The sequence below is a fragment of the Pinus tabuliformis genome, chromosome 4_2 (genome assembly GCF_031772625.1).
Source record: "Pinus tabuliformis cultivar Carrire ecotype Pingquan chromosome 4_2, CPIR1, whole genome shotgun sequence".
In the NCBI taxonomy this organism is placed as follows: domain Eukaryota; kingdom Viridiplantae; phylum Streptophyta; class Pinopsida; order Pinales; family Pinaceae; genus Pinus; species Pinus tabuliformis.
The window spans coordinates 887382060-887399953 of record NC_142304.1 but is presented as its reverse complement, the minus strand read 5'-3'; positions in this window follow the sequence as shown (position 1 = coordinate 887399953).

The window sequence follows — 17894 nt, the reverse complement described above, 5'->3', positions numbered from 1 at the left end:
GCAGGATGACAGGTATATGGAGCTTATGCATAGGTTACAGTAGGGTACAGGTGATCATGATGTGGAATATCATCTCAAAACATATGGATTGGTAAGATTTAGGGACATGATATATGCGCCAAACAACAATGAGCTCAAGAAGCTTATCTTCAGGGAATTTCATGCTAAGTTATATTCAGGTCACTTAGAATATCGGAAGACATTGAAAGCAGTGAAGAAGTTCTACTATTGGCTAAATTTGAAGAGAGAAGTGGAAGAGTTTGTGGATATATTCTTGGATTTTCAATTGGTGAAAGAAGAGTGTAAGCATCCAGGTGGATTATTACTTCAATCGATTCCGATTCCAGAGTGAAAATGGGAGGTCATTTCCATGAATTTCATCACAGGTTTTCTAAGGACATATAGATAGCATAATTCTCTCATGGCTATGGTTGACAGGTTAAGAAAGGTAACACATTTTATTCCAGTGAATTCTACATATTCAGCTATTGATGTGGAACATGTATTTATCAGAGATGTAGTAAGGTTGCATTGTGTACCGAAAAAAATTGTGTTAGAGAGGGATGCCAAATTCACTTCTAGATGATGGAAAGATTTATTTGTAGGTTTGGGTACAGAGCTGGCCTTCAACATAACTTTTCATCCATAGACATATGGGCATACATAGATGGTGAACATGATTTTGGAGGAAATATTTAGAATCTACATCATGAATCAACAACGAAATTCGGAAGAGTATCTTCCATTGGTTGAGTTAGCTTACAAAAATTGGTATCAGGGATCTTTGAGGATGAATCTATTTGGGGCATTTTATGGGTGAATTTGTAATACTCCCATCAGTTAGAGTTATCTAGTGAACAAGGTGTTGATTGCATTGGACATGTTGGTAGATATGGAACATGAAATGCAGGTAATCAAGAAGAATCTGAAGTAAGCACAGGATAAACAAAAGCGTTATGCAAATCAGAATAGGTTGTTTAATGACTTTCAAGTTGGAGAATAGGTGTACTTGTGCATCAAACCCAAGAAGAGATCCTTGAGGATTGGATAATGTGCCAAGCTAACACCTCATTTTTGTGGACCTTTCAATATTCTCGAGAGAATTGTATGAGTACCATATCAACTTGCACTGCCTCCAACAATGAAATTCCATGATGTTTTCCATGTGTCATTACTTAAGAAGTATGTGAAATATGTTGATCATGTGATGACTAGTCTATATTTCAGGTGGAGCCAGAAGGATAATTCTGGTCGGAACCTTAGTGCATATTGCAGTGAAAGGTGCTCATGCTCCAAAACTAAGCAATCAAGCAGGTTAAAGTGCAATGGAAACATTTTAGTCTCAATGAAGCTACATGGGATATGACAGATCAGATGCAGGCTGCGTATCCTTCTCTATTCACTGGACGAGTGAATGTTTTTGGTATATTTTTTGGTGTGATTTTTTTGGTATATCTACATATGTATATGGATGTAAATACTACCATGAGTTGTGTTATAAATATCCAAGAATTGGTATGGGTGCCATGTCATTAGGGTTGTCATGTTTTTATGTTTATCATGTTGGTTTTCTTTCAGTAGGTTGATTATTGTAAATATTGCATCAAGCTAAGTTATAAATCTCCATGGATAGTATGTTCTGCTTACAATAGTTTTTTTGGTCTTATGTGTCCTTGAACACCAAGGACCGTGTTCCCCCAAGGGGGAGGGTTGTGTAACAACCTTGGTCAAAAAATCCATGTAATAAAGTTAATAAAGGAAAAATAAGACCATGGTCACAGGACATGTATTCCAAGCTAAATGTTGGAAAAAAACATAGTGATGAGGATCACTTGTGACTAATTACTGGTTATGGAAATTGGCAAAGGAAATGATAAAGGAAAAGTGGAATTAATTGGAATTTTATTTATCAAAATAATGGAAATTAGGAGAAAAAGAAGGTGAAAGGTAACATGTTTCGCGTGAGGAGGAAAATGAAGGAAAATAATGGAAAATGAAGAAAATAGAGGCCTCATTAATAAAAAGGCTTTTGAGGATCAATTTGTAACCTTTTGTTAGTTTAGCTTGGAGCTCTCTATTCTTTGTCTCTCTCTCATACTCTTAGACATCTAGAGTGTTCTTGGAGCACTCTTAGAGGAGTGTGGCATACTTGGCATTTGGATCAAGAAGGTAAAGGAAAAGCAAGAAATCGCAAGAGCACATCAATAATATAAGCTACAATAGGTTTTGCTTGTATGTACCAATTTGCATGTATAATTTGCTTGCTAGTTTTAACATGCATAGTATATGCATGTGGTTATTTGGTTATGATATGTCATTGACATGGGAGGTTTCTTAGATTGATAGTGGTTTTCCTAGCCTTGCCATTTCCTAGATAGTCATAGTGTTGTGGGTTTCATCTTTATTTTCTAGTTGGTTCTCATGTTCCTTTGGTTGTGGATTGAGTTACTAGTTCCTCGAAGCCTTGGTTGGAAAAACGCTCTAGAAGCCCTATATCAACTTAGGTTGATTTACTAGTCCTGGAAGCCTTGGTTGGAAAAATGCTTTCGAATCGCTTGGTGGGTTGAATTACTAGTCATAGAAGCCCTAGTTGGACAAAAGCTCTGGAATCCCGACAATTACTGTGGTTTGAGTTACTAGTCCTGGAAGCCCTGGTTGGAACAAATGCTCTGGATCCATGTACATATTAGGTAGAGAACAATATGGTAATGGTTAGTGTCTGACTATGAGTTCGAATCACTGATTGAGGGTTGAGGTGGTTTGGCCTCTGAAAGCCCTAGTTTGATTTTATGTTGATTGTTACATGCAATCCCACATTCATGCTTGTAATATGGCACGAGTGTGACTGGTTGAAACAAATATTTTATTCAACCTAGTCTATGGTCAGTGGTTCATGGAAGTCCCAAACTTGGTTGAATTTTGTATATGTTAATAAGAGATTCTTTCCTCTTCTATCTTCTGGGTAAATATACTTGTTTATATGTAGTCTTTAGGGTTGTTGTATTTTTATATTATCTCTTGTTTATATGCTGGTTATGAGTACTTTTTATGACAGTGATGATGTATGGATGTCATCATGTTTTGATTTATGAATGAACGAATAATGAATATTTGACCTAATAGATGATAATGAAACTAATGTGATAAGACATCAATTCTTCTTAGAAATTCTCAGATACGTATGAGAATCCTATGCTCAGATCTACTATTATGACCTTGTTGTGTTATTCAACAACCCCCCAATTTATTGGTATGATAGATAATATTCTATTAATATATGGGGACCCATGATAAAATCCTTCAAAAATAAATTTAGCACTTAGAAATTTTTTTTTAAGGTTTTAAAGAATAAAATGAGATATCAAATCAAAACCATTTGAAAGATAGCAATTCTCACCTTTTCGCATACCATTGGACCAAGTGTGTCAAAATCCTTATTAACGATCAAAACCCGCGTAAAGAAATTAAAAGGATCAATGCGCCTAACTTACATCTCATTGGGATTTTTATTTAAAAGCTAAAACCTATGGCATTTCCTATTTAATAAATCTCGTATCACAACCACACATCGACACTCACAAAGGGCACAAACCCACGAAGCATGTTGAGACATGCAAAATGTGATATTGTGATAGGACAAGTCAATCTTATCGCATCAAGCCGGAACACTTAAAGAAAGGTCTAAAATGGTTATTAAGTCTACCGCGTAATGAAAAGCGCTTTATAAGGTAAATATCTTTAAATAATAAAGAAAACACTGCTTATCTCACATCTTGCATCTCGTAGGAACCTAAGGAACTTTAAGAAAGCCCACAATCAAACATGTGATAATGTGATTTGTGACATTGCATTGCAATCGCAAAATCGACATTCTAAAAACTTAATCCCGCCACCTTAAAAGTTCTCCTTCCCGTCTTACAATGCAAAACATTAATGAGCAATAAAGGTAGCGATAAGGGACCATTAGTGGATATTTAATATGGTTTAATGACAATTATGTTGAAAAATGGCTCGATGTGATGCGATATATTTCATCTGCATTTGATTAAAAATCCTTTCTTTTCATCTTTTCAAGGTTATATGTATCATTAATTCTCATTCCCGTTCTTTCTTGTGTTTATCCGATAGCTTTTGCTTTGCTCCATTTCAGGAAAAATCCGTAGGAAGCATCGTTAGAAGTAATGGGAAAGAAGGGAAAGGCAACTACGTCAGAGAAGACATAGATGATCCCTCTTTTCTCTGATACTACGTGCAGTAGAGACGAAGGCACTTCAACATGGGAGGCCATGTATGACTTGTTAGAAGAATAAAACCCAAAACCATTGGTAATAAAGGCCACTGCATATTCCCAGGAGTCATCTGATGCCTCCTATTTCAAGACGACATGCTCTTTCCTACACCGTATAGCTGCATGAACAAAGATAATCCCATACACGGATATGGTCAAATGGATAATTGACGTGGTGGACATCTCGGATAGAGAGTTCAAGAATCACAGGAAAGAGGTTATGGGGTCTTTTTCACCAAATAGCCTACGGCTAATGTACCATTTACTAGAACCGTAGAAGCTCTACAATAAACAGTTCCTTGAGAATTTTGATAAGGAAAATGAAGACCTAACAATGTCACGCAAACCTGGACAACAAGCGAAGGTAAGCTCAAATGAGATAAAATGGGTATGTATTCTAGGACAACTATTTCTCCTCTTCATAGTTTCACAGTAGCCATGCTATGTAGGTTGTTCGGTAAATCTGATAGTACCAAGTTTTCCACGGAATGGCTCCCATTAATATATGCAGTTGTGAATGCAATGATAATGAACTGGGTTAAAAATTTGTCAAATAATTTAGCAAACGCCATTATGTAATATTGGAGAAAAAGAAGTCCCTCTTTAAGGGTTTATCCCCCGTTTTTCATGAGTTCTTTGGTAATGGATGCATAGTTCTAAATTTCCCATTATGGGATGGAAGTGGACTGTACAAAACCCACTTCCTATCCATGTGTACCATAAGATTTTATGGGAATCTTAGTTTCACCCCCATTTTTATAAAATTTGTCAAGGAGTTATGCTACTCATCCATAAAGAAGTATACAATAGAATCGCCCCTATGTTTTCTAAAGAGGCCGAAGTGGATATCTTGCCAGTAGCCAGATGGTTTGGGGAGGAGATTTACCTATATCAGAGTATTTGGGAGCATTGCTTCACTGCATGTTCTCCCATATTATGTCCCCGAGAAATTGATGGACAGAGAAATAGCCTACCAAACAACAGGGGAAGGTGGATTATGCAAAGGATTGAAAGAGTAGAAGAAGGCCATTTGGCCTACATTTCCATTACAATGTGGTGTATTTGCGCTACATGATTTTGGACATGCATTCATAGAAGCAGAGATTATTAAGTCTCTAAAATTAGCTACAATACTGGGAAGGTAGTATGACCCAAATGGCATTGTTAAGGATTTCATTGCTATGATGAATGTAAAGAAATTCACCCACAAAGAGGATGCCTTCGAAGACCTCTTCCTATAGGTAGAAACATTTTCACAAGTGACTCATATGGCATCACTACTTCTTACCCCAAATGATGTTAAGGCTTTCCATGTGTACAAAAAAAGGAGATTATTGAAGGTCTTATTAGACCTACTACATATTGAACCAATAAGGAAGCCAACTCCCAGTGTAAGCTTGGAGGGAAGCTCCAAAGAGAATGCTGAAGAAGAAATCCAAGAGGGATCTACTCATGAGTCAGAGGAATCAGAGCGGCAGTCTCAAAATGGGGGAGGAAATACAAATAAATATTCTGAAAAGGACACAACCAAAACTACAGAGGAAACAACCGAGAAAACCTCATGAAAGAAATAGGTAGAAGTTCACTCTGCATCCACTTCAACAAAAACCCCAGTTATTGATCTAGAACAAGAATGAGAACAGTTCAACAAAAATCTTCACAAAGATTCAAACCCTCAGCAAACATCTGAGATACAGACTCCTAAGCAAATCCAACATAATTCAACTCAAGAAACAATAGTAGAAAGAGCTATGGGCACTCAGAACATTGAGCTCATTCCTGCTACCCCCACTTAAGAAATTATTTTGAGAATTGAGGAAATACCTCCGCTAGATGTATTTTATAGTCCTACCCACAAAGCTGTCATCAAGGGACATAGGAAGAAAATAAATCTAGATGTTATAGCTGTTACAACTCCTGATAATGAACCAATGGACATTGTATGGAAGGACTCACCCATGGACCCATATGAAAAGCTCACAAAATTGTCGCAATTCGCAGGAGCCTATGCAACGAAAACTATTGACAAAGTGACAGAGGTACAAATTCTTCTTAAAGAAAAGGAACAAAGAATTCTACTGTTAGAACAGCAATTAGCTCAAGAAAAATCCAATCAACAAGTTGAATTACAAGTAGCTCAGCTCAAGTAGGAATTTGAACAGATGACAATACAACATCAGGCTAGCCTAGTAGAAAGAGATGCACAAATACAAGCTATGATAGATAAGTATAAAGATAATCCACAAATTGATGAATTCATAAAGGAAGCGCTCAGTCTTAACTCCCAACTAATGCAGCAGAGGGAAGTACTTTGCCAAAAAATCTTACAAATGAGTCCTTATTGTGAGATCAGTGATAAGTTAACAAGCCAAATTGTTGACATGAGACTTGAGTATGATGAAATCTATAAAAGGATTTCTTACTTTATCACCTGGCAAGAATCAGAGGATGGGAGAAAGGCTAATCTACCGAAGCTGGAGGAATCTCATAAAGACATCCTTTTCACAGATTGGGATTCTCAGTTGAAGCAACCAGAAAGGGAAACAATGATAGCAAAAAACATCATAATGGAAGCCATCAAAAAAAAGGTGCATGGTGCCAACTTAGTTACAGAATATGTACCAGGATTTCTTCTGAATGTCAAACAGTTAGAGTAGTAGTGGAGGCAGGCAGCGTAGGAAAAGGAGGAGGTAATCATATAGTTAAGCAAGTTGAATTGGAAAGCATGCTGATAGTTTTTAGTGAAACCATGCAGTCAGTGGATGACTTTGAGGCGTTTAACAACCTCAACACAAAACATGGTGTCGACACTAACATACGCTATATTTGTTGCGCAATTGAAATCTGTGATTGACCAACCGACTAAGCTCAATCCTATGACATATATTTGCAATCTTAGAAATCAAGTGCAAAGGAATTAGTCATTTAGTTTATTTTTTATTTTAGTTTTATTTTTTCATAATCTGAGGAAGGTCGTTTAAACCTCCTCAACTATTTTTTGTAATAATATATTTTAGGACCTATAGTTTAGTATTTAAACCCCTCTTATGCATTTAGAGAGGGGTCCATAAATTTTATCAGAAACATTCTTCGAAACATTGAACTTCTGTACTTTTGGGGAGGTTCTGATGGAATGAATGGAACGGGATCTCTTTTCTTTCAAATATCTAGCATGCTCTACTAAAATTCACTTTTGTACTCTTAGAATGTGTTGGATTGATTGATATTGGATTAATATTGCTGAAACACATGAGTAGGACTTGTCATATATGGTACTTTTATATTATGATCTTGTTTTATTTATGTATCAGGAAATACTCCTTCTTTAAATTGTTTTATGTGTGAAAGTTTTGAACTACAGTTTAGCATTATTGCACTTTTGTATGAGGTTAGCTTTGACTCTATTCTAAATACATGAACAATTTTATATTCGATATATCTTTAACAATCTTTTTGTCTAACTATTTATCCAAAACTATTAATGCTAAATGATTTCACTTATTATTGCAGTTGAATGATATTTATTACCAATTGTTGTAGGACATCATAGTAGATTGCATATTGTATTTAATTTCCGAGTATATTTATAGCTAAATAGTGTTAAAATAGGATATATGCATGTGTTTAATAGTTATATTAGATTACACTTAGCTTAGTCCTTTTTCATGTTACATCATATATCACCCCACCAACACTATCAAAATATTTTCTGGGAAACTAGTCCCATTATCCCTATTCGAAGCCACTACACCAAACGGAAAAGGAGCTACTAACCAAGGTCCGACTGGGTGGTTTTCCCCCATGTTATCACAACGATTTTCGAGGAATCAACATTTTGGTGCTAGAAGGAGTGCCTAAATATGAATGGCAAGTAAAGTGAAACGAATAGGCCATTCTAAGAGTAAAACTACATCACCATCTCCTCCAATTTCTCAATCACATTCCAAATCTACAAACCCCAAACGAGAAGTTGTAAGGAAACCTTTAGAATCCACTACCGTGATCTCAAAGAAGTCAAATCACTCTTCTTCTATATCAACCCCTGAAGTCCAGTATTTGATCCATAAGCTACATGGTATTTCAATATCTAAAGAAGAATCTGATTTATCCCAAGCTAGTGCTTCTTCTCAGTTTCCCTCATCTCAAAGGTTAACTAGAGTACAAAGTGAAAAAATTTGGGATCCCCTCTACCAAACCATAAGAGAGCTAAGAAGACACAATATGAATCCCATAGTGAGGTTCTCTCATCATCACCTCAAACATCCTCATTCATTCCATCCACTTCATCAAAAAATCAACCATCTCACTCACAACTCCAAATCGTTGTTTACATTGGTACAGGAGCAAAAGCCTCCTCTACCCAATCACCTTCAAATACAGAAACATCTTCCTCTACACAGGTACCTATGATGGCTCAAAGGCCATGGAAAAATCTAGGAGTTTTTTAGATGGCAGGACCCTTACACCAATTTCCCACCCATCCAAATAAGTGGTTACCAAAATCTAATCCTGATGATGGCTTACTAGCTGAAGAACACATAAAAAATTTATGTTTTCCATAAACCTCAATGATGTAGTAGAAGAAGATGCAGTTGTAAGATTATTCCCTTATACCTTACAAGTATCAATAGGATCATGGTACTTTTCATTACCATCGGGTTCCATTAATAGTTGGGATGCCTTTCAAGAGTAGTTCCTAACCAAGTTTGGATATGACATATCAATGACTAATCTTATCAATGATATCTCCAACTTGAAAGTTGAACCTAGAGAACCGATTAAGGACTTCAATTCACATTTTAACAAGTTATTGAATAAAATCCCAATAGCATCTAAGCCCAACGATGAATTTCAAAATGAATGGTACATTTCTGCCCTTCCCTAAAACACAATTATTTTTGTCAATAGAGCTGCCAAACCATCTTTTGCAGAAAAATGAAAGAAGCCGTAGTTGTAGAAAAACACATTTTAGCCTTAGATAAGAAGAATGCATTAGAAGAATGAAAATCCAAGAAAGCAACTTTTAGGGACGAATCCAAGAAAAAACCACCTAAAGATCTTTTTTGATCTTGAAGGTCTACAAAAAGTCCTTAAAACCATGTCCAATGAAATGATTGATATCAAGAAACAGGTAGCAGAGACTTCCATAAAGAAACCTTTCAAACCATACAAAATAAATCCCTCCTCTAATACTAAGCCTCCAAGCACCATATAAAATGTTCAATTAGATGTGGAGGAAGAAGAAGTCTCAATAGTTGAAGAACAAACAGATGAAAAAAAGAAGTAGTTGAGTTTCAAGGAATGTGGGATTTTATCCTTCCCAATGAATAAGCACAAGAAGCATTACCTATTGCAACCAGGAGTAGAAGCCCTGTTGATTTTCCACAAACAAATCCAAAGTTGAAGGTATCAACTCCAGCTCCAAAAGGCAAAGCAATAGGTAAGAAATCTTCATTTAAATCCACTCAAACTGCTCCTCCTCAAACAAATTCTTCACCTTCAGCTAAAACCATGCTAGTCTCTAATGAAATGGAATACAACATCGTAGAAGATATGAAAAAGACTAGGGAAAACATCACATTCCATGAGCTTATCAATTTAAAACATCAACGTAAGCTATTTCTCAAAGATCTATAAGAAGTCTCTACTTCTCTGCTTCCCGCTACTATAATCTCGCAAGATGCCCAAGAAATGGGAAGGCCTCCTAATACCTCATTAGACAGAATCGTTCCTACTGATATTGCTCTAATAGGAGGAAGATCCAAATCCCATTCTCCTCCATTTATTTTGACTTTTGAATTTTTCAACAAGAATGTACACAATTGTTTAGTTGATTCTAGAGCTTCATCCAACATCCTACGAAGAACAGTCTCTGCAAAATTAAATGTAGAGCCCCAAAAATATGTTGTTCGCATTTTACAGTTAGATTGATCCCAAGTCGAAGTTATAAGAGAACTCAATCAAGTCACTATTAGACTCTCATAAAACCCGAAAGTGTGTCAAATTCATTGACATTCTTGTGGCTGATATCCCTGAGTTCTACAGCTTAATCCTTAGCAGAGACTGGTCAGAAAATCTTCATGGCTATTTTGCTACCGATTGGTCCCACCTATGGCTTCCCTATAATGACAAGCCAAATCAAATATGGGTTGACCGCGAAAAACATCAGAAGTATATTGTCACATAATTAGAGGGAGAGGATGAGCCAATCACATATAGCAACAATATCATCAGAAACTACTCAATTGAATCATTTCTAGGAAATTTTAATGCAAATACTTCACCCTTCTTGGAAAATTCTCTTATATCACAAGTTGAAAATTATTCTCAAACAAATACTTCTAAGTGTACACATTTTGTAGATAAACCTGTAGAAACTCTTTATTTTGGAAATTATTTTTTTACGGATCCAAATCTAACGATTGAGCCAAAGCAGGATGCATATTAGTTAGCCTAGAAGGGGAAGAAACTATGTTAGCATGTAGGCTTGAATTCGAATGCACAAACAATAATGCCGAATATGAAGCATTAGTTCAAGGGCTCTATAAGTCCATTGACCTTAATATCAAACATCTTGTGTTTGGAGATTCAGAAATTGTGATAAAACAGGTAAGAAATACTATACATTGTCTTTTTGGACATTTGAAACATTATCAATCATTAGTCCTGTTATCTCAAAATCAAGCCCTGGAAGGCTGCAGACCAAGAAGACTTCAAGTAATTGTTTCAAACCAATCTTTTAGCTAAGGCTTAGCCTCCTTAGCCTGAGAGGGCTCTCTCAAATGATTGAAGGTTTTTTATTATGATTAAGATGGCTAACTCTTTGTGAAACAAATAGGAATGAAGCTGGTGGAATTAAATTAACAAGCATCCATTGGGATTATGGAGTCATATGTCATTTAGCATTAACAATAGACTTGGCTTTGCAATAAAATCAAGGCATTCAGATTTCAATATAGGTAGAGTACACGAAACACAAAAAGGACAGTTTACGAGTATATGAAGGAAATTAGAATACTGCAAGTGATTTCTAAGTAATCAAATACTCATAATACTATAGACAACATGAAAAGACAACAAAAGGAACTCATACATTGAACTCTCTATGATTCTTGAGCAGCAGAAGCTAGTACTGTATTACCAAAAGAAACAGAGTTTTTACATAAGCTTGATAACAGAGCCTTTTTTACATAAACTTCCAACCCTTATTACATTTCCCTTTCTCCTATATATAGAGTTCTTCTACCTGACTGAGATTCCTCCTTAAACATTAAGGGAACTCGAAATCTACTTCTAATGACACCTGTTTAACTTTTAACTGCCTATTAAATGTAACAAACTGCAACTAGACTTTCTAGAGATCTAAAACAAGTAGGAGTCTAACTCCATATTATGCTAATAATAGCCTTGATTAAAATCATTCTCATTCTTTGACATCTGGTCCCTTTTTAGTTTGGTTGTGGTGGATGTTCAAAACTTCATGTTGGTCTTCTATGTCACATCTTCTCCATTGCCATGAAACATAGGAAACTACCCCTGTTTATCGGTCTTTGGTTTGCCTCAAAATATTTGAATCCAAAGAACCATGCCCTTTATCTTTGATTATCCAAAATATAACAGATTGCCACGTCTTTGATGTGCTGTCAACCTATTTTATGTGTGAAGGCAAAAGCTCTTCCATGTTGTCTGACATATCTTGGACTGTAGTAAATATGCTCACTTTATGACAAAAAGTTTAGAGTTTGGATTCGAATACATGTTTCATCCACCTATCTTGACGTTGTTGAAGGTTGATAGTTTTAGATGATCCCTTGTAGATATTCCCTTTTCAAAATTCCCGCTTGTATTTCAAAACTGGTTGACTGAGATTAGATTGTGTAGCTTCAGCAGTTTCGTAGTGCAGCGTTAGTCATCATCTTCAGCATTTTCGTAGCGCACTACGAAACTGCTGTGTTATTCCAAGAAACACAGTTTCAACCAAAATTTTGCCATTTTTGAGCCTTTTGCTATTTAAACATTCTTTCAACTGCTCCAAGGCCTTTCAAAACTGAATGGAAATGTATGATTCTTCAAGAAATATTATACCAAGCAAAACCATCAAAATTTTGAAACATAGCCTTACTTGAAGTGAGATTTCTTTAAGGAGATTCTTTTAGCTGGCTTAACTGTATCTTTAAGTCTTCAATTTGTTTCTTCATGACCTTGATCCTAGACTTGAGGTTTGTATTGACCTTTCTAATAAATTGAGCTTCCTTTATTGCAGGAACAGTCCAACTACGGAATTGAACACTAAAATCAACCACTTCAGGAATTTGAAATGTTTGGTCCTCCCACCGAGCTTGAATTTGGTTAAAATAAGCCTCCTTAACTACAAATTTCCTGGCAGCTTTCTTCAATATGGAAATTTCAAAGTTGGTTGATTCCAATCTCCTTTTCAGGTTTTCCACACTATCTTCTTCTTGTATGGCAACTGCTTTGCCTTTATCCTTTCTTTCATGATGTCGTGTCAGCTCCCCTGTTTCATCTGCTCTTGGAAGTACCTCCTGTACTTGTTTAAGCTTCCTCGTTATGGGTCTCCTAGGCTTAAAAACGAATTGCTCAACCTAATCATCAAACTTGAGTTTTTTCGAGGCTTTGACTCTCTTGGCCTTATGTTTTCCTAATTCTACGAAATCTGCTTGAACTAGTGGAGACTCTTCAATGTCAATGGCTTGCAATAGGTCATTTAAGTCTCCCTTTGAAATAGGGCTTTCTTCAATACTCACTGACTTACCTTTTTCTTTAGCCACCTGGCTCCTAGTCCTTCTTCTTTGAACTCCTTCACATGTGCTTGATTCACGTGCAGTTTATTTGACCTGAGTTTTCTCTTTAAGGGACTGCTGGGGTGTATCCTGTATAGTCAGTGGCCTGGTGGATTCTCTAACTTGTTTCCTTGCCTTTAACATTGAAAACTTCTTGTATCTTGTTTCTACCTGATGACCAACTATTGTTGGAAGGTCTTTTGTAGCTTGAGGGCTGAGACCGGTCTTGTTCTTGAAAGAAGACATGAATATGAATGTGTCCCAGTCTCTACCTACCCTCTGGAGTTCATGAAGAACAATCAACTTAACCAGGCCATGGTGGAACAATGAAGTCTCACAGGCTTCCTTTCTTAGCTGCACCTTGTCACACATTTTGCTTAAGCTGCGGAATAAGTAAAATGTTAGATTAATAGATGTCTTTCCTGTGAAATGCAACAGAAGTTTAAAATAATATGAATACACCTTGTTATATCTCCCTTCACAGGTAAGGTACTTCTGTATACAAGTAAGCAAATTGACATATGACTCTTCGACATAACTTCTAGGAACACACTTGCTTAAATCTGAGTAATGAACTCCTGCTTTAGAAATTCTTTGCATGGGGCCATATCAAATTTGAAATTCTTGAACCAACTTTCTTGCCCTCTTGGAATCTCCGTAACTGTGGATATCATGTCTGGTGAGACCTGCAATTCCAGCATACCAACCTTTGAGTTTAGTCCTGTGAAATTCAAGGCAAATTCCTTAGTAACTTGTGCATGACCTCCCTGGAGCTTCTTGCAAAAATTCCAACATCCAGCTTGTTTAAATGCATGCTCGACTTCTCTGTTCTTCAAGGTTATGTCTAAACCTTCAGGCTCGTTTCTCAAACATTTGCCTGATCTGTGGTCTTTCCTTTCTGTCGATCCCTCCATGAACGTTTGAAACACTGTCACTGCTCAAATTTCAATCTCTGCCTTGCTTGAATGGCTACCTCGCTTGATAACTGCCTCGCTTGATAACTGCCTCACTTGATAACAATGTATTCAAATTGAAAACTTGCAGACTTGTTCCTCATGCAACGAATACAATCATCATTAAGACTGTGGATACCTGGCTTTTCTTGGAACTTGCAATCCGTGTGTACCAATGTACCTAGTGACTGTAATAATGGAGATAAGTGGTTGGACATGATATGTGGAGTGCATAAACTGACAATGAATGACGCAACCATAGATTAACTTGACAGATTTGACAGTTGGGAAAGATTCGTTGCGGAATGCACGAATCTATGATTTCGCAGCGCGGTCAGTGTAAATTTTGAATTATGCGCTACGAAATCACCTAAGACGTGTCGCACTACGAAATCACCTAAAGGACTTTTGTGCTGCAAAACTGCTAAAAAGGATTTATGCGCTGCGAAAACACTTCAAAATGGTTACATGCGCTACGAAATCACCTAAATGGCTTTGTGGCACATAGTAATTTTTAAACCAAACTGACACATGGCTATGAGTCTAGTGATGAATGAGAATGATCAGTGATGAATGAGAATGCATATTTGACTCAAGACCCCCTAAGACTCAGACTCTAAGGAAAAAACAAAATCAAACTTAGACTAGCACCGACCTTTATCATCAAGCTAGTATGAGAAATTTTGGCATTAGAATTCTTAAGTGATAACAAGTCCAGACCTCACTTCTCATTTGAAAACGTTTAATATTTCCCCTATCCCAAGACTCTGAAATGAAAGTGCCGATCTTTTGGCCAATGTTGCATCCAAGCTCATTCCACCAAGAGATTATAGCCCCGATCACTATTCTATTGAATTTATTTCTAGTCTTATTCTCGACAATATGACCAATTGGCGAGTCTTTAATAATGATCCGGATATCATAAGTTTTCTAACATCTGAAGGCTATTATGATGACCAGATAATAGATGAAGATGAACATAAGAGCCAGCTGAAGAAAGAAACAATGGTGAATCCCATACCTAAGTCAACAGTTAAGCTGGAAGACTTATATGATCTCAAGGACAGATTCAAAAAACCCACTAACTCAAAGCTTCAAAGTTCAACTTTGAGGTTTGAATTAGTTAATCTTGGAACTAACCTTAAACCTCAAAATATCAATCTAGGACTTGGTCTTACACCAGATGAAAAATCAGCCTTCATTCATTTGTTGAAGAAATACAAGAATGTCTTTGCTTGGAACTATGAAGACCTTAAGACATATGACACTTCCATAATTCAACATACCATCCCCATGATATCTGATGAAAAACCCGTGCAACAAAAACTAAGAAAGATCCACCCGAATTTAGAAAATCAAATCAAATCTGAATTGAATAAGCTTCTCAAAGCCAAAATAATCTTTCCTGTCAGGCACTCAAGGTGGGTTTCCAACCTTGTTCCGGTCAGAAAAAAGAATGGTGATATTCGAATATGTATAGACTTTCACAATCTCAACAAATCTTGTGAGAAGGACAACTTTTCATTACCTCCTATGGAAAAAATACTGCAATCAGTTGTAAGCTCAAAACTAATGTCTTTTCTGGATGGATTTTCAGTTTGTAACCAGATTCTAGTACATCCAGATGACCAGCTTAAGACTACCTTTCAGACCAAATGTAAAGTCTGTCAAACAGCTATTGGGAGATAGAGGAAACCCGCATTACCATTACATCCAGTCAACATTGAACAACCATTTGAACAATGGGGACTGGACATAATAGGTGAGATCTGTTATAGACATATTTGGGCATTGCAACCCCAACCACATATGTCCATAAACCAAGGGCTTCTAAGTCCCTAAAAATGTTGTTTCATACCCTAAAGGAGCAAGGTCAACTGATTACATCATCTCCCAGAAGTTCTCCTTGGAAAACTACTCAGAACTGGTCAAAAATGGACCATACAGACTTCTCAGTGCTAAGGGTGTGATGCATCTCACCTGCCACATGCAAAAAGTGCGATGCATACTAAAAATCCCTTCTGTGGGGTGCGATGAGTGAGAGCAGACAAATGGCAGAAGTAGTTGGCTAGGTGGAAACCCAGAGAATCTTCTAGAAACTTCCCATTTGATACTTGCCTCTCTGAATTCGCCCAAGGATGAGTAAGAGACCATGAATCTCCAAGTGGAACCAAGAACTATCAAAGAGAGGACACTAATCAAAATCCCAGAAGCTGACTCACCCCCTGCAAACATCTACATATGGATCCCTCATCCTAGAGATCCAGAAGCTGGAATCTTGTATTTTGTAAGGAAGTGTTGTTGGTTTCTTTGTGGAACATCATATTGTTGGGTGATCTAGCTTTTCACGAGGTGAAGAAGGGCTTTCATGCTAGGAGGATGGCGCTGGGTCAGATCAATGGGTTGTAATCCTCTCTTCTACTCTTTCTATCAATAAAGCTATTTGAATTTTCCTCCATATTCTTGTATGTATGAGTTGATATATGCATTTGTGCGGTCAATATATATCTGATCCTATATTGTTTATGATTGTAGATCTCTATGCTTTGATGGTATTGCGCTGCTTTGACTCTATAGGTGTTCTTTGAAGCGGGACAAGCGAGGAAGGAGGGGCAAAGATCTGTCATAGGGGAGAGGAAACAAGCAAGGAGCCAAGAGAAAGACTGAGGTTGGTACTCTCTACTTCTCTCTCATCTACTTCTCATAAAGGAAAACGCAAGTAACTTTAGTTTTTTTGTTTCTAAGATAGCTACCCGTATTAGTGGGACTAGCAGCTCTGAATGGACACTATTTTTCCCGATAACAAGATCATTCCTCACTCTTCAAAGCAGCATAAAGTTATCCTTACAACCATTGATTACTTCACAAAGTGGGTGGAAGAAATTCCACTTAAGGTAGCCAATTCTGAAAACATTATTGAATTTATTGATCAATTTATTATTACCAGATTTGGTCTACCATTGGCCCTCATGTTTGATAATGCATATTATTTTATAGGTAATGCCATGACAAAATTTGCTCTTAAAATAGGTTTGTAAACTTAAATACTCTGCTAACTATTATCCTCAGGGAAATGGCATGGCCTAATCTACAAATAAAAATATCATAAGAATCATCAAACCAACCGTTGATCAAAGTCAAAAAAACTAGCACAAATCTTTAGTATTTTCTCTATGGTTAGATCGAATAACATAGAAAGCCTTAATAGGCACTTCTCCTTTTAATTTGGTGTATGGGAAAGAAGTTGTCCTCCCTACAAATGTAGCTATTCCCTCGCTAGCCCTGGTTCAATTTATTAAAGAAACACCTTCTTCTTCTATTGAAGTAAGGCAATCACAAATCCTTAAGCTCGAAGAAGAAAGGGAAAAGGCCAAAATCACACATGCACATTATCAACAGTTAGTCAAATCTTCATTTGATGTGAATTCTGTAAGTTCAAAATCCTTTCATCTCAGAGAACTGGTATTGAAATGGGATAAATCAGATGAGGAAAAGGTAAGCATACCAAATTCCAAATAATGTGGCTTGGCCCATTTTAGATTGTGAAACAAATAGGCCCATCAACCTTTTTATTGTAAGATTTATCATGCAAGAGGGATTCTCTACCAGTTAATGGGTAGATTCTGAAGAAATATTTTTCATAGAAGATAATCTCTTCTATTCATTGTACACTATTGCTTTTACTTTTTAGGAAAATAATAGTTGAGTAGCATTTAATTTTAGCCTCTATAATGATAATCTCTTTTATATTTTGACTTTTTTCTTATATAAGTAGAGATTGTTAAGAAGATGATTTTTGCATTTGAAACATAAGCTATGTTCTAATACTTTGAAATTGTTTGTCCTCTACCA